The 14,435-nt window shown below is 37.6% G+C and overlaps 1 long non-coding RNA gene across 3 annotated transcripts; it reads right to left on the reverse strand.

The window, feature by feature from the left end:
- Positions 1-649: 649 nt before the first annotated feature.
- Positions 650-13,786, reverse strand: LOC136556334 (uncharacterized). 3 transcript variants are annotated; one of them, XR_010783651.1, is made up of 5 exons: positions 13,172-13,786; positions 10,066-10,186; positions 8,982-9,137; positions 1,411-1,509; positions 650-1,006 (listed from the first exon to the last, which is right to left on the reverse strand). It is a non-coding gene; the product is annotated as an uncharacterized lncRNA (long non-coding RNA). The 3 variants fall into 3 exon arrangements; XR_010783650.1 differs by having other exon boundaries at positions 650-1,509; XR_010783649.1 differs by lacking the exons at positions 650-1,006; positions 1,411-1,509 and having other exon boundaries at positions 7,448-9,137.
- Positions 13,787-14,435: the final 649 nt, after the last annotated feature.

Here is a 14,435-nt window from a genome sequence, read left to right on the forward strand (position 1 = left end):
TCCCACTTTGAGGCAATTGGCCTGTGTTGATCTAAAGGATTAGGGACTGTAGCATTTTCAAAACCTTTGTCAGAGGTTTCTCCCCCTTGTTTACTTTGTGTCACTGATATAAATGTATCATTTTTGGAGTTGATATTTGTCATACCAGACTATGTGCGTTTAGAAGGGAACACCTGCATTCAGCATCACAACAAAACCTAAACACCAGCAAAGTGGTGACAGTCCTTGAAAGGAAATTGTAATTAAGTTTTTAATTATTTATTATTACTTCTATAATCATTTCATGTCTGAACAGTAGCTTATGATAAAAAAAATCTCCATCACCTAGAGCTGTGAGGCAAAGGCTTTCCATTAGTCACCATACCCTGCATAATGAGCAGCATTGCTAATGAGACACAAAACACTTCAAAGTTATTCAATCAGCAGTCTGAATAATGAGATTTTACACAAAAATGTAAATAGTGAGCATGCAACAAAAGCAGTAAGGTGGATTATAGCTTTTTCTTTTAAGCCACCATGAATGGATAGATTGAACGAAAATTAATTGCATTTTATAAATAATATAGTGTTCCACAGACTCCTAAGAAAACAGAATAGGCCAGGGCACTTGGTGCTTTAGAAGAATATGAAATTAAATATGAGACATAGCTGCTATGAATAAGCTTTATTGGAATCTCTAACATTGCCTTTAAATTTTTGTGGGAAACATCTGCAAAATGTTTCTTATAATAAGTCAGAAGATTCTTAATACCATATTTGACAATTAGGTCAGACTTAGAGATCAGCCTGTAGTATACATTGATGCAAATTACATTAAAATATATATTCTATAATATAATAGGCATCAAGCCTGTCAGAATTCAGGGGGCATCCAGACAATGCTCCAGTCATGCTGCTTAACTTTAGGTGCTCCTGTGAGGAGCACAGAACTGGACTTGATCCTTCTGTGTCCCTTCCAGTGTGAGATATTCCATGGTAACAAAATACCACGTCACATAACAGCAACCTGAGAAAGGACAATGGGTGACTGAGAGTTGAACATAATTTTTTTACATGTACAATCATATGGTTTTTAGTCCTACTACTTGAGAGAAGCAAAATTAGAGGACAATGTTTCAGTTTTATTTAAAATGCCATGAAAATCAGTATCAGAACAGGTAAAACTAATGGCAGCTTCATGATAGGTATTACTGAAAAATGAAAATTTTTACTGATGGAAACCAGGAACATTTGAGATTTGACTTTGGATGCTTTGGAAGGTCTGTGTTGCAGGATCATGCTTTTTTTCAGAATAATTCCTGTATTTTTATATGAAAGAAAAAATGTCTTTGATGTAAAATTCTGCAAATGTTCAGGTGGAGCTTTATAAATCAATCAGTAGATTATGATTATGAGCAGTAGCAAACTCACTTTCATAGCAGTGTGCTCCCTTTATAATCACGTCAGCAGGGAAAAGCTTTGCTGCTGGCCATCTGCTGTTCAGGCAGGCTGCACTAACCTTCCACCTGCCTGAAAGAATAAAGGTGTTCTTTAGAAAGAGACACCAGAATTGTATTTAAAATTATTATTCAGAGCTGCAAAAAATTGTCAAAGTCTGAACCAGCAATGGATAGAATATAACTTAGATTTACTGAGTTATGTTGCATTGAAGAGAAATATATGATATGGGTCTCAATTTCTTACAAAATCTATTATCCCTTATGGAACAAACAAACAAATGAACAAGCAGACCCAATAAAACAAAAAAATTGTCTGAAAAGTAGATAAATTTCTATTGAATGTTTTTTACATTGCTGATTTCACTAAATCTGTTTTAAATATGTAAGCTACTAATTATCTCTGGTTATCAAACCAGATTCAGTGGCTAGGAGATGAAGTCCAATGTATTCAGACTTTAAATGCAAACCATGAAATTTTTACTATTCCCAGTTTGGTGAGAAACAACAAAAATCAATAAATAAATTTCAGTTGTAAGAGACTTATACAGAAGAGACTGGGGTTAGGATTTTCAAATTTATCTGTTAGAAAGGGCAGAAAACTACAAAGGGCAGAAAACTTATTGAGCTTCACTTTTTGCTGCACATAAATATCTGATGGTTTAAATACCACTCCTCCCAAGATTCCTTGCTCCCAATGATGAAATGTATTTTTAGCTCAGCAGCACATCTCATGGTGTGGGATAGGTAGCTGTAAACTGGACCAAGACTTAAAATAATGGCCCTGTCATTTTTAATTGTTCAGTAATAATATGAATCATTGTGAACTCATTTCGTATTAATTTGGTTGTTATAAAATGTTCTATAGATCCTCTCCACTAATTAGCTTGACCTTCCTTTTGAAGGGTAACCAGTGACTGTCTGGTGTTCAAGCTTGACTTGGAGCAGAAGGCAGGCTGGGAGCAGATTCCTGAGCCCCAAGTTCAGCCTTTCCAAGTTTCCTTCCACCCTTTGACAAGAACTTGGTTGGATAAATGCAACAATGACCTGGTTTGCTGATTGCATATGAATAATGAGACTTGATGTTCAAAATGAAAAGCTTTTCTGGATCTCCTTAATTGCTGTGATGTTTGAGGTAGTTAAAACTTCTCCACTCTTCTGGGAGTAATGATGCTTGTGCATCAGCACAGGAATGTTTAATGAAGAGTGTCTGGGATGCAAGCATATGCCTTAACAGCAAGTTTAAAGAGAAAGAAAATAAACTGTATTTAAGATACATTTCTTCAAAAGGGGCAACACCACACCAAGAGGGAGAGACAAATAATTCCCTGAAAAAATAGTGATTTCATTTGTCCTACATGACTTCAATGAGATCATAACTTTTTTTTTTGAGAAATAGTGATGATTTTGCTAAACTGAGCTTTTAATGCAGAAGCCAGTGACCCATCTTACTGACAGAGATGGATACTGCAAGTGCAATAATTTGATTGCCAGAATATGACACAAAGTAGATAAGGTATTTTATCTTTTTCATACACTAGATTATGCATTCTCCTTACTTTGGTATTTCTGATATATTTTCTGAGAATCAGTTTTGTCTCATGTAAATGGTTCTCTGGAGAATTTCATAACTAGAGGCAGCAGAAATAAAAAATAAAACCTGTCATTAAGGAAAAAATATTTTCCATTGTTGGCACAAAAATAATCCAAATATGCACATGGCCAGGCAAAGCAGCGGTTGAGTTTGTTCAGAAAAATGTCACGCTGTTCTGTCAAAAGCAGCACGTGTATCTCATGTCATTGGGCAAGATGAGCAGTCCAAGCCGTAGACACTTGGTAAATCACTCCTGTTCTTAACCAAAGGAGTCTCAGGCTGAGAGCTGTATGCATTTTAAAATCAAGAAGCAGTAGGGGTGATGATCATTTGCTAACAGATATGGATGCATCTCAAACCCATTGAAAAGCCAAACATTCCCTGTCTGCCAAGAGTCACGAAAGAATTTTGAGCACAGTTGAAACTTTTAAAGGACAACAGCAATTAATCCTCTTCATTCATTCCCAGGTAATGGCTGGAAATAACAATTGCACTGAAAGCAGTGACCACACAGTGAATAGAGAACGTTCCACAAGTAATGACTGCTTCAGTAAATTCCTGAGTGCTTTTGGTCAGGATAAAACTAAACTCAGTCATTTCCAGCCCTCTTTCTCATTACCCAGCCAGGGCAATTTTTATCAAATCCCACCAGAGGTTCACATCCCACATCACTGTTGTGCAAACTCAGGCTGCATTGATGCAACTGATAAAATTTACTCACCACCTTCCAAGAAAGAAAGACATGAGAGATCCATGGTAGAAGGTTCCTTCCTTCTACAGAAGGTTTAGAAGAATGCAGGGGAAAAATTACCTGACATTATATAGGGCTCACAGCATTACAGGGCTCATTCTGCTTTCTCAAAATCCAGGTTATATTTCTTGGCATCTCCTCAGACTTTTTCAGAACAGAGATTCTGACTCTGTTCTGTTCCTTTTCACTGCAGCCCAGATTTTCTCCTGTCACCACATGTACCATTGCTTTCCTGCTTTACACCTTCCCTCCCGTGGAAACTTCTCATTTCCATTTGGCATTTCTGTTCCCTGCCCTGCTTCAGAAAACCTTCCTCTTTCATCCTACTTCTGCAAAATGCTACAGTTCTTTACTTTAGCTACTTTCAGGTGGTTTTGACCACCATCAAGCCTCCACACATCTACAGCCCCAGACTAGATAGATCTCTTCTTGTGCCCGATATAGAGACAGGAACTGAAAGCAGCTGCTGTCAGGTTTGGCTTCAGGTCTGGCATTGTGACTGGAATTTAAAATCCATGTAATCCATGTTAGCAGACACTGTCAAAATTTCCTCAGATCTAGGTGTTCTGCTTTCCCCTTTCAGCTACCTTTTATTTCCAAGGTGATACATTTTTCTAGTTAGAAACTAGTTCAGATTTCCCTGATTTGTGTTAAAATACCCAAAGAAGAGGTGCAAGTCTAGGATGTCCTTCCAGGAAATTTTAAATCTATGTGCAAGAAAGAGGAAAATACTGTCTATTTTTTTATTTTTCTAAGGTGATGAGTTAATATTAACTGTTTTCCTGTTTCTGCTGCTGTGCTTCCCCCTTCTGTGCAAATGTGTGCAGAGTTGCTGCTGTTATATAAAGAATGCAAAGCAGTAGTTTATTTTCTTCTTGCAAATTAAATATTCTGTACATTTTTTTTTCTGGTGTTTTTTCCCCTTTCCCGAACATCCTTGTTGCTGTTATTGTAGGCAACATAACCCTGGTTGAAAAGAAATCATCTGTACAGAAACAAGAAGACTGGATTTGGGCAGAAATTGCTGCCAAGAATAAATGCTAGACTGATGTTTTCAAAAGAATAAATGCTATTTTCAACATTTTTGGCATTTTTGGTAAGTGCACAAGTAATATTCTGCTGTAACCTATTTCCAGACATCTTTTGCATTGTGTAAGTCACTCCTTTGAATGTCTGTGGCTGGGCAGATCACAATATTGTCAAAAGGTGTTCAAATATGATTATTATTTCAAATGTAATGGATATTTTCTGAGCAAATGAATTCTTGAAAATAAGAGATGTTAAAGATATATGAAGACTGAACCCAGTAACCTGCATCCAGATTTTGATGTTTAGTAAGAAACATGTCATAAGTCGAGACATTTTAATTGCCAATGGATATTCTTTACCAAGGTGCTATTATTAGTTTAATTTTTAATTTTTTCAACTTTCCTCATTCTTACTTAAAGGAGGTTAAGTCTTTTCATTTTCTTTTTGTAACTAACATTTAATATTCCACATCTGGTTGCCAAAATGGAAAATGTGTATTATTTGCTTACAGTAGAGGTGGGAATTATTCCTTCCCATAGCACTGGTATGAAGTTTGTTTTAAAACATGAAAGATCCATTTTAGATCCCTGAAAAGAGGTATTAAAATTTCTTGTTAGATATTGCTGATTGTGATTGAAAACCACTCCATTAAATTACAGTAGAGGGAGATGAAGGACATCTTGCAGCAATGAAAATGGTTGCAAATTTAATTAAAACATTAAATTATTGTTGGAATAAAGGTCATAATCATAAAACCTAATTGAAGGAAGTACATTAGCATGTACCCTAAGGTATCCTTTCCATTTCCAAATATCTATTACATATTTGACATTTGAAGAGGAAAGAGGTTCCATTTTATCTGGATGGATGAACGGCGATGGGGAGAAGTGTTATACATAATACAGTATAAGAGCCCCATTTTTCAAAACATCATTTGCTCCTTGCATAGGTGCAACACTCTGATTTTATGTCTCTGACTGAGGAAATTCCCCTTATTTATTGAGCATCATGGACCTGCATAGGGCAGAGGACATCATATCATGTACTTAGACTTCTCCCTGTGGAAAAAGTGGAACTTAACTCCCTTCAGGGAGTACCCTGGTATAACTCTGGGTATATTTATGCCATTTTTTACTCCATTTTCTCTCCCTTGCAGCAGGTGAGGGAGCAAACACTGCATAGGGAGAGAAAGTAAAAGCTGCAAGAACATCTATCCATAAAACACTGCTGCAAGTACACTGCCAATGCTGCTACAGGACAGCTCTCACCTCATGTCCTGGGAATCACTTTTTCTAAATAGAAAATACCCTGGACTGGAATAAACCTTCTTATTAATGATTTCTCCTAAATACTCAGCAGTAGTCTCTGAATTCAGATAAAGCCTTGCAAAACGTTATCCGTACCTTTCTGCATTCACTGCTATCTTTTGGAAAAAGGAGAAGATATGTTTTTAAATATCTCAGAGGGGAAAATCAGAGTGAGTACACTTGAAAAATTAAGATATCTCTGTATAAATATTTTTTTCATGTATATTTGGGAAGAAAGTCAGGATGGCCAAACTGGATTTCATAAATCAGTGCTGCAGATTGAAATGCTTTATTGCAGCAAATCACTTTACACTGTGGAAACAAACTAAGAATCATGCATCAGTTTCTAATAACAAAGTAATTATTAAGATTCTTAAATAGCAGAAATCCCCTAAACCTTCTCTAATGCCCATCATTTTTCCTTGCTGTTTCTCCAGACATTGTTCCAGTGGCCATTTCCTCCCCATGCCGACCAGTTGTGCCAAAGCTGTGTGAGGAGCAGTAGAAGACTGCTCAGCCTGTTTCTTCTCATCTGATAGTTCAGGTCCATGGTATTTGCTAGAAAGCTAATGCTGAGAGAATTAGTAAAATACTTTGTAAAACCCAGGGTTTTTTGAAAGTTTAAATCTACTTGTGTTAAATTTTCCCTTTTTTTTCCTTTCTCTGCAAGTATCAAAGGCTTCTTTGCCCTCTCCTGCTTTACCTTTTCCTTGTTTCCCCATGCTTTCTTATATTCAAATGCATTCCTTTATAAGCAAAAATATTTACTACTAAAACCAAAGGAGATGAATCAGAAATTGGAGAAGATACCAGATATTGCTTCTTGGAATTGTGACATGTTCCCTTGTTTCCCAAACAGAGGATTTCAAGATTCATACTGCTATTTTTCTATTCCATTATATCAAAGCTTCTTGTGAATCCTTCATTATTTGCTTTACAGAGAATTGTGACATGTGACACAATGGGATACAGATTTCAACTCCATTTGGATCTGCAGTGGGATCTCCAGGAACGCTGGCATGTAAGTAAATCCTAGAATCTGGCTGTTTTGGCAAATGTCAGCTCTCAGCAAACACTTAAATGAGCCAGTAGAAGCCCTCCATAATAATCTTACAGCCAGTATCTGAATAGGGAATTCTGATCTATTGTCTTAATTGCTGGTCTAAATTAATTCACATATCCTGAAAGGTAATAGAAAGTATTTAGGATCATTGTATGAAGCTCGTGCAGGTGCATCCTCCAGTGCTGTATTCTCTGTAGGTTATCTCACTGCTTTATCTCTCCCTCCCCCTAACATGAATAATTTTTAAAAAATTAATTTTCAAAGGAATTCAGCAGGAATTATTTATTACAATTTTTTTTTGAAAACTGAAAGAACTAGATTAATTGCATTGTATTTTTTAGTATTTGAAACATCAGAAAGAAATATGATAGGAAAATTAATATTTGACACTTGTGTCCATTAATGAAATTGGAAGGGATTTCCAGTTTACTGATAAGGCACTTCTGAAGACCTATTTAGAGTTCCAGCCTGAGCATGACACTGATGAAAGAGGTGAAGGAAAAAATATTCATGGACCAAATGAAAAGGGAGTAGAAAGCAGAAATATTTAGAGCACAGGGGGCTAAAATGGCACTGGGTAACTGCAATAATTTCAGGGAACAAGGAAAAAATGAGAAGTCCCTGAGAGGAAGCTATATATTTTAGGAACTGAACTGACCTTGAAATTAAGATTGAGGCATTGCTACATTTCTGTTGCTCAAATAAGCAGAAGATTTTCTCTGACAAATAGTTTGGGCTTTTTTCCTTCTGCTTCCCAGCACCCTAAAACTGTTCATTATCACCACATCAAAAAAGACAGATAGAGGTATTGTAGAACAGATGAGACATGAAACTTAAGTGAAAAATGTGTAGATTTTGTTTACTTGTTCTTTTGCCAATTACTGACAAAATCTAAATGTAGTTTACTGCTAAGTGAGAGAAGGGTTGTCCTTAAAAAGCAGTCAAAGTTACTTTTCTATTATAAGCTGTATGGGTTTATACCTTTTCTGTCTATTGTCTCTGAATCAATCAGTATAAAACATGCTTGTGGGAGCTGCTGAAATAAATTAACAAAACTGAGGGACCTTTACCATTTAGAGATTAGCAGCACAAGAATTCAAATTTCCCATCGCTTGCTTTAGCATGGAGAAAAACCTCTCAGCCTACAAACAGTTTAGGAAAAAAAATGAAGCAGGATGAGTCTCATGATCTGTTTATTTTCGATCCCTTTTGTGGTTCTTATCTACATCAGTTTTTTATGTAGGTAAAAAAATTTGCAGTTTAAAAGTTTTCTATTTTGAGTTATTGGCATCATTCCATTCCATTTGAGTTACATAAACAGATCACAGCCCATCACCAGTTGTCAAACCTAGCTGGTTCTTATGACATTAATTTTTCCAATTTCAAATGCACATCATCCATAATTACTGAATACCTAACTTCCACTTCATTCATTTGAATTTGAGGCATAAAACAAGTGCCAGGTGCTTTGCTGAATCAGGAAAGCTGAACAGCACATAGGAAAATTAGAAGTAAGAGCTGCAAAGAAAACCAGATTCACTTCTGCTTGTTGTTTGTAAGTACTTCCCAAAGCTGCTCAGAGCTCACATGGAAGCTGCAATATCAAATAAAATGGCAGTGAAAACAAACAGGTAAGGAAAAGGAGAAGTCTGGTAGCATGCAGGGAAAATGAGGCAGTGCTTCTGCTTCTGTGGCTTCAGTGAATTGCCAGTTTACATCTTAGAAACCTTGCAAGACTGCAGTGAAGCATTTAATGTAATACAGAGGGTTCTGAATGCTGGCACAGAAAAAAATCACAAACCTTGAAGAGCAATGCCATTATCTCAACATTTACAGTGATTAAAATTTTTCCAGGCTTTCTATTTTCCCTGTCTCGTCAGGAGTTTTTTCCCTTCTGACTGATCATTCATTTTCAGTCTGTTCTTGAACAGCTTTATCAAATGAAGGCTGGGTGGCTCTGTAATGAGAACACATACAATAAAAGTGCTTTCAATTACATTTTAAAACTGCAAAATATCAAATTACTGCTGTATGAGGACACTCCATTGAAAACTACAGGATTACAAGAGAGGTCATTATGTTTCCCTGCTATATGACTTTCAAGTATAATACCAGGGTGTCTCCTTAAATATGATTCATTGAAAATGTTACAGTGAACAAACCAATTCTTCATTTCTAGAGCCCTGCAATCAATTAAAGAGTTCATACAAAGCAAGGAACAGTGTAAACTTTAATTTCTTTATTTTGATCACTACTGGAACTTTTGGATGGTAAAATAGAAAGTATTTTCTTAAAATGTGATCTAATTTTCACTTTATCTGTGATTTACTGAATTCTAATATTTCTCCTCATTGCAGTTCTATCCATAAATGCTACTTCCTTTCATCTTTTGGTTCTCCTTCACCAGCTAACATTGGGCAGGTAGAGAACTGATAGACTTGCAGGAGATCCAGGCTTAGCTCCTTATTTTGTCATTCCCACGATGCCTCTCAGAAATTAATGTTCCAATGTAGTTAAGTTCCATTTGCAAAAGACATTTAGATACTCAGAAAGCAGTGAAGCAGAAGTGCTGAATCACTTGGTTTTAGAAACCTTACCCAAATCTCTCTGTGGTCAAGTTCCCAGTTTCTCAAGTCAGTCTTTCTTAATCACTGGGATTACAGATTTTTTCAAAGACACCACGTCTGGCACAAATCACTTTTTTTGTAAGAAAACACCAAGCCTCAGGCCTTTCCATTCAGCATTAATTTTACCTGCCTAACTATTAATATCACACCCCTATTAATAAAGTTGCTTAGGGCAACACAGCAGTTGTGTTCACTAGAATAAGCCATGAGTGCAGTTTCCAAAGTAGGAAAGGTGGGAGTTGTTTCCTGCAGTATCACCTGGAGCACCCCAGTCTCAGGGTGGGCATGAGGTCCTCCAGCAGTTTGTTCCCTGGGCACGAGGGGGGTCCTGTCAGGAGTGAAAGGTTTGTGCCATGCTCAAGGTTCAGATCATGAGGGGCTGTGAAAGAGAAGCAGGAAAGTGGATTTCATTACCAGCAAACAAAAATCGTGACTGCAGTTCCCAAGTGGAGCCCCAGACCAAACTTAGACCACTCAGTAAAGTGTGTGCATGGAAACAGGAGCAGCAGGATTCCTGGGTGTGGGAATTCCTGGGTGTGGGAATTCCTGGGAGCTCTGCACAGTGCGCAGGTCACTCACAGAGCTCTGTCCATGCCCTCTGGCTTTGGAGCAGGTACCACAGAGCCCAATGGCTCCACCATCACACACAGATGAGGGAATCTCACATTGCAAGCATCAGCTTTGTGCAATTTTAAGAGCATACTTTGCTTTTTACACATTTTTGTGGTATCACGGAACACTATATTCCTGCTGGCAGATGGAATGCATGGTTTACCAGAACTGAGTTAACTCTCAAAAGCAAATCTGTTTTCCTCTCCCCTTGGCAGATCCTGCCTAAGAACAACATGCCTCTCTTCAAGGCTGCATAGGGCCAAACCTCAGGCAGCAGGGCCTCTGATTCCTGCACTGCTTGCACACCTGAAAGGGGTGTTTCTGTAGCATTTACTCTTCTAGACTGCACGAAAAGCATCACATGGTACTGAGATTCCAAACAATTTTTACTTATTTCCTGCTTGATTTGTATTATACATTAAGGATTGTTGTCTAATGATTTGCTTTCTGTTGTTCATTGAGCAACTCAGCTTCCAGCTGTGATAACAAAAACATCTGTCCTTTTGCTGCTGCTAACGTGGGAGGCCATATGGGCACTGAGAAATTCACAGTACGAGAGCTGCATGGTAATGATCAGCAACTTTCCTTCTTGCACAAGGGGTTTTGTGATGATATAAAGTGTGATAGAGTAGCACCATAAAATACCAGAAAAATTCAGGTGAGCTCTCTGGAGGTCACCTAGTCAGAGCAGAGCTGGCTAGGTCAGGTTGCTCATAGCCTGGTACAGTCATAGTCCAGGTAATTATCAAAGGTGCATGAACTGGACTAAAACCGATGGGGAATAACTCTGTCAGTGCCCCTCAGACCATTTATTCTTGTCCAATCAATCCATTAATATACAGAAAGGAGTATTAGGCATGACTTCAAATGTTCCATCCTCCTTAACATTAAAAAAATGTATTTGTGTAGTTCCAGCTATTGATTGCACCAAATGGGGATTGTGTCAATATTCATAAACACCTGAAGGGAAGGTGCAAATTGAAAACAGGGAATAATGGCATTTTTTAAAGCCAGCATGCCAAAGCTACAAGGAAATTGTGCATGTGCAAAGATATTTACAGTTATGAGTACAAACTAAGTAAAAATGCCCGTGATTGCTCTGACCTTCAACTCATTACATTACTAATTAGCTTCCATATAAAATAAACATGTTTTAATTATATTTATGCACAAGTGCATCTGAAGTTTGGATAAACATTCATGAATAAATGAAAAACACAATGAACACCAGACTTTATAAGAAAAACACTGACAGAAGATTTAATTGTAGCTTTGAGAGTGGTTCTGATGCAACATCAGCCCACCTAGCATAAGTTTTAAATTATATTTGATTACAATGATTATAATCTTTTACATGAAGCAATCACTTGACTGACAATTGCATGGAAGAGAGAATAGAAACCTAGCAACATGGCAATTCCTGTTATTATATATGGACCCTTGCAGAAAGCAAAGTCTGCTTGAAAACTTTGCCTTTAGTATTTGATGTGAGCTGTAATTCAACTCAGTGAAGGATTCTTTAAGTCCTCTGTGTCTGTGATCAAGAGAGGAGTTGCAATGTTCAGGCACCTGTGGATCAAACCCATCATTTCTGAAAGATTTGGCGGGGGTTTTGTGAATGATCCATTAAATGATCCTGAATTTGACATTTTAGACACTATCCCTGACTTTGCTATGTCACTTTACCTGCCCATGTCTCCTTGCTAGGATTGCCTTGGTGTGTGATGTCCCTCACAGAGCTGGTTTGCTGCCAACAGGGAATTCTACAGCATGTTAAAGGATGGATCTGTCATACATAATTTCAGACATTATAAATCCAGCCTTAAAAGGGTTCCTAACTTGGATTTTAAATGCTTGTCTCCAATGTTCCAAAGTGGTGACTACTTTTGCTACTACAAGTACCACAAGCACTACACCACCAACTGGTGCAAGTGCTTTTAGTGTATGCTACTACTTATAAAATAGTTCTAATCCAGAGCTTCACTTCTCTGCTTTTCATGCTGTCTGGAATATTAAGCCCAGAGATAACAGGCTGCTTACAGGTCATATCAGATATCCTTTAAGTGCATTGGGTTCCCAACACTTCTATCTTGGCAGACTGAACAGTCCAGTGCAGTACAGCTAAATCCCAGTGTGGCTACTACTTCAAGGCTGACAATTCCCATCTACCCCATTTTCTTGAATCATTTAAACCATGAAAATATAAAAATACCCTGTTTACAACTATGAACTGAGAATCCCACATTATATCACTCTTCTGCTCTGATCTGTTTAGGGGGAAGAATATAAATTAAGCCTATTTATTTGGCTTTAAATTCTTTCGATTTCTTTATGAAGCACCATGAGGTCTGCAGGTCATGAAGATGTGTCTACATTTTTGTTAGGATTCAGTTAAACTGAGCCAAGAGATATCAAAACCCACCCTCTTTGCCTATAAGATAAAGGTCAAATTGTCATAGTTTAAAAAGTCTCCAGAATACAGAATTTCAACAGAGAAACACCAGTAAACAACTATGTTATATTTATAGTTACATTTATATTTATTCACTGATCAGATTTTCAGTGGAGTCTAGAAAAACTAGACACTTGCTATGATAAGAAGCAATTACCACATCACTTTCAGGTTAAATGATTTTATCCAAATGTCAGTAAGAAGTTTACTCAGTTACTTTTATGCCATGTAATTTTTATAAACATGGCCATGGATTATTCAGCACACATACAGAAACAGATAAATTGAGCACTTACTTACCAGATTGTACAGCACTGCAGAAAATCAGATGGAGTATCAGTAGCTGAATTCAAATTCTTTCAAAGTACATGAAGACTAACAAAATCATTCTACTTTTCCCATTAATATAATATTCCTTTTTTTCCGCCTGAGCTCGATTGTTTTCCATGATAAAAGAGATCTTTCTAGCAATAAAACATACTTTTTTATGCAATTAACAGGGCCAAGAATTTTCTAACAAAGCTACAAAAAGCAATTACTGATAAAGAAAATGTTTTGTCCTACTCAGATTTTCTTCTCAAACACACTTCAGTTTTATGCCCTTCTGTCCCACAGATGTGTGTGAGCTGTTCAGGCTGTTTAAAATCAAGGAGCTTTCTCACAGCCACAGGGTGAAAAGTGTGCAACAAGGGCCTCATGTGGGAAAGCAGAGCTAGGTCTGCATAGCATTATGTGATTGCACAATAGAACTTGGGAAATATGGTTTCTTATATTCAGTTTCTGCTATTCTTATCCTGAGGACGATAGCAACCAAAGAATACAGGTTTTTCAGCAAAGTTAAAATTAAAAACAAAATGAGAGGCCAGTAGTACCTAGGTGGGAGGTCAAGGCGCACAAACTCAGTGTGTGGCCTTGTCCTTCCTGCCTTTGGAATGAGCCCCTCTGTCTCCTGGGAGCTGAGGGCTGCTGCAAAGCACCCTCCTGTGCTGAGGGTGGTAGGGACAGACACACTGCCTTCCATGCTGCTTTCCACCAGCTTTGCTTCCTGGCTCCTTCTCTGGAAACTGTCCAGCTTCTTTGTTTGTGGGCCCTACAGGAAATTTTCCCAGACTCAAACAGAGGTTCTGCTTTTGAGAAAGCTGAGTTACTGCAGAGAAAACAGGCACAAAGAGAGGAGCAAGGATAGAGATGTTCTGTGACAGCCAAGACATTCTCTGATACCAAGTGTTTCCAACCTGTCTGTTGTATTCAGCAGCCAAGTTCCCACTGCCTTGGAATTACCAATTAAAATTCACTTTTATTAATGAATCTTCTCAAAAACACATGACAGCAAACATCCCACACTTATATCTAGTCAGATAAACAAAATGATAAGCAGTGCAAAATAAATACTTTTTGCATGACACCAAGATGAATTTCTGCCTCAAATGGGGAAACCAGCCAGCTGCCTTTGGGTGAGTAAGTTACAGTGATTGTGCTGCTCATGGAACTGAGCATCTGCTCCAGCTTCTTCCTGTGCTCAGACACCAAACAAGTCAAAGCACTGTGGTAAAATCTGTCTTGG

Source organism: Molothrus aeneus, chromosome 4, assembly GCF_037042795.1.
Source record: "Molothrus aeneus isolate 106 chromosome 4, BPBGC_Maene_1.0, whole genome shotgun sequence".
Classification (NCBI taxonomy): Eukaryota; Metazoa; Chordata; class Aves; order Passeriformes; family Icteridae; genus Molothrus; species Molothrus aeneus.